Source organism: Osmerus mordax, chromosome 7, assembly GCF_038355195.1.
Source record: "Osmerus mordax isolate fOsmMor3 chromosome 7, fOsmMor3.pri, whole genome shotgun sequence".
Taxonomy (NCBI): domain Eukaryota; kingdom Metazoa; phylum Chordata; class Actinopteri; order Osmeriformes; family Osmeridae; genus Osmerus; species Osmerus mordax.
Genome location: NC_090056.1, coordinates 9,171,661 through 9,175,473, shown reverse-complemented (window position 1 = coordinate 9,175,473; position 3,813 = coordinate 9,171,661). Strand labels below are relative to the sequence as shown.

The 3,813-nt window shown below is 44.0% G+C and overlaps 1 long non-coding RNA gene across 1 annotated transcript; it reads right to left on the bottom strand.

Annotated features, from left to right (window-relative positions):
* Window positions 1-701: 701 nt before the first annotated feature.
* Window positions 702-1,936, bottom strand: LOC136946359 (uncharacterized). Its single transcript, XR_010876885.1, has 2 exons — window positions 1,777-1,936; window positions 702-1,110 (listed from the first exon to the last, which is right to left on the bottom strand). It is a non-coding gene; the product is annotated as an uncharacterized lncRNA (long non-coding RNA).
* Between the last annotated feature and the right edge of the window lie 1,877 nt (window positions 1,937-3,813).

Sequence of the window (3,813 nt, the reverse complement as noted above, 5' to 3'; positions counted from 1 at the left end):
TTGTAATCTGTTATAAATGATTCTTTTTTTTGTTGTAGTTGCACAGATCCACAAGGTTGATGTACAGTAGGAATCAAACCCATGACCAAAGTAACTTCTGAGCTTCATCCACTACACACAAAAATGAGTCATCAGATCACAAGTTTTTGACTGTCATTGACTTAATACATTTCCTTAAATCAAATGTTGATGAGGGGGTTCGTAGTCTGGGAACCATTTCCTTTGGGTTTGAATGAGTTAAATTAAGTATGTAATGAAGTCACATGAATAGATAGACACCGGGAGGGATGCTACTGTACAGTACTCACAGCAGGGAATATAACCTGTTTTGTGTTCCCATTTTACTCTCTCTATATTTCTTAAAAGAAGTGTGCGGGGATAGAGCAGCGATGCACAGTTCTTGACACAGTCTTGCTGTTTGATGTGCAAGTGGGTTCATGTGAGGGCACGTTTTGAATTGGTGATATAACTTGGCAGACACTCTGAGGGCTCGAAACTCAACTTCTGTGGGTGAACTTGTGTGTCAAATGAGTGGGTGTTCTCGTATTGTATCCATGTCCGCTAATGTAAAACCATGGTGAGGGGCTGAGGCGCAGACAGAGTACTGTTTGAGATGGCGTGGGTGTAAATGAATGGGTGTAAATGTAAATGTGGAAATTGGATACAGATGCAGCTCCAATAAAAAAGGGGGAGTCACAGGGTTGCGTGAGGAAGTCCTGAAATCCTTTATTTACAGTTACATTAGAATGAAGAGATAATTGTTTCATTGAACAAAAGTCTCACAAGTGAGAACTAGGACTGAACACATAAACATATATATTTTAAAGTTAACCATATAGCAGATGTTTCCATTTATTATGGATATGCAATCATTGGGCTCCTTGGAAAATATCTTCATCCATTGCCAAGTCAACACAGTGTACATCACAGACTCACAGCTGTGTATGAGTCAGGGCCTTCACCCCAAACTGTAGCTCTGAAGTTTTAGCTCCATGCCTCTTACACTTCACACCACTGAAATCTGCTTGGAGATAGACACAGACTCCGGTGGAATGAAGGATAGAACACATGGAAGGGTCTTGCAGACACAGTGGGGTATAAACAAGGGGTCTGAAACAAAGAAACACAAGGAACAATTAATAAGCACTGCTGTAAAAAAAAAGACATATAATTGATCATCTTTGGATTATAGTTCTCTGTCACTGACAAGAGGAAGGACTATGGAGCTACACATACATTTAGCATTTTACAAGCTACCTCTTTTCTGTATCCCTGGCACAGTTTGTACCTTGCAGCTAGCTCAAAGCCCCGGGTGATCATGGGTGAATCTAGAGGAGGGAGGTGTAAACTAGCAGGGAGCGAGGGAGGTGTAAACTAGCAGGGAGCGAGGGAGGGAGTGCTGCCAGGACGCTCCCTGAGCCTGAGCCTGAGCGAGACCAGACCTGCCCTGCTCTGTGGCTCCAGGCCTCTAGGCTGCTGAGATCCTGGGCTCTGGCTGGCATGCAGTCACAAGTCTGCCTCAGTCTTACCTAAGCCCCCCAGCAACAGCCCTGTCTCAGCCAAGCCACAGCCTCAGCACAGCCCCCATCCAGCCCAGCCCAGCTCTGCTGCCCGCCTAACTGAGGAAACCAAAAACCTCCTACTGTTCTACTCCTGCACAAGGGCTTTTAATGCTTTTACCTACACAGGCAATACTGCTATACTCCTGTGGATCTCTGAAAGCAATTCCATTTTGGTTGTTTATTCAGAAAAAGCTCATTTGCAAGCACAACTTACCTCTTTGCTTTTAGAATTCCTCCTCATCTGTAGTGAACTGCTAAAAGGTTGGAAATGTTCAGTCAAAATTTAAAAGTCTTGTAAAAAAAGAAATACTGAAAGCAACTTTTGTACCTTAAGTATTGCTGTCACCACCAACTGATCACCATCTTTGCTTTACTTACACTGACTTTTTTCTCTACCTGACTCAGGTGTTTGTATTTTAGGGGCCTGCAAGGACCAATAGGACATCGGCATCTCATCGGTAGCTCCTCCCTTAACTCTACAATAAAGAGCAGCCACACCCTACGATGTGCCACTGTTTTTACTGCCACATCTCTGAACATCACTTCCTTAGATGTAATCTAGAACTTTGATGAAAGCTCTGGAAAAGAGGTGCGGCATTCTCACAATTACAAACATTCTGTTCCTGCATGTTGTGACCTTTCAGTGCTTATCCTTCATCAGACAGACTGGAACCTGCACACTTTGGAAGTTAAAAAGGTGCACATGAGGATAGGGTTGAATTAGAATCTCTTCGCTGTGGGGTTTCTGAATGAATTTGACTCAGTCTCATCAGAGCATATCACTTTCCTCATTAAACCTCTGCTATTCTTTCAATCCACAGTTTCTCAATAACCATATCATATCGCACAGCAATATCTGAGAGATAATTGCGTTGGGTTTGTGAAAAGGAATCATTTGTGGCTTTGTAATTAGTCACACAGCTGAATATTCCACCTCTCTGCAGCGTTTATCCCTACAATTACTGTAATCCACATGGAAATGTGATATTAATATAATGATTCAACTGGGGAATTTATTTTGGTCAATACTCATCTATGTTAACACTGATGACTTTCAATTCTGGAAATAATCAACTTCACCAATGTATGGCACTGTAGCTGCTTCCTGGGGACTGTGCCAGAGAGTAGCTAAACTCTGGAGCTTCAGGTAGATCTCTGCCTTTCAAAGATCATGAAAAGGAGGCAACACCCAACAGCCCTGACCATGAAAAGCCTGAGGATTCTTGAAAGGCATTCCATCCACAAACAATAGAGAGAGTATAGGGCATGAGAGAGGGGAGTGGGGAGAGGAGAATTGGGGGAGGGGAAAGGGGAGAGGGGAGGTGGGGGAAGGACAGAACCCACACATTCCTTAGCTGAGGTCTATATGAACCAGGCCTCACCTGACAATAGATCTATCTCTTCAGAGCACATTCATTTGAGCCCAATCTTCTTTTTATGTGATTTTATTGACAAGGACACCAATATCTATGAGTTATGAGCTGTTGTCCTCCAGAGACGGACTGTTTTACTCAGTGTTCTGTGTGGGCCCGATAGCCCTGGACACAGTGACTGCCTGGGTCTAATCTGTAAAAGCAAGCGAGGCTGACAGCTGAAAAACGAGCCTCTAAAAGCTCTCTGATCAGAGATACCCCTGTTTCTGTTTTCACCCCAACAACAAAGAGTCCAGGAGAACACACCACACGCGCTGTGAAGTGAGATTGGGATGCACTAAAAAGTAGGCAGGTCTTGCCATCTAATTTCTTGCTTCTAGACCAATGACGGTTTAGACATGGCACATTTGAAGATTAGTAGATGCTCGATGGAGACATTTAAATATCCTCCGACAGTTACACCTACAGTTACGTGCAGCAGAATGTCTGCTTGGTGTCTGTTTTCTCCAGATAGGAAGCATCTCTTCATGCAGAGCTGGCCCCAGTCTGTCTCCTGTTTTGGGGAGTTGTCCCAGATGAGTAAGATAAGCCGCAGGGTTACCGTGAACATTTGAGGCTGAGGGGGAGGGAATGTGTGGGGAGGAGGGGGGGGGGGGGGGTTACTGGTAGGCCCTGAGGAATAGCCACTCATAAAAGTCAGTAAAAGAGTTGTACCTATACATACTCTGTGCAGGAAGTGATTTTGAAATGTTCAGCAGCCCAAATATGTCTTTGCTGACAAGAAGGTACATGGTGCAACTTCTTGTGCCTTTCAGGAACTTAAAGTCAAAGGTGTCCAATTACTCAGAGATGGCTTAGCCCACAGTCCATTACCTAAT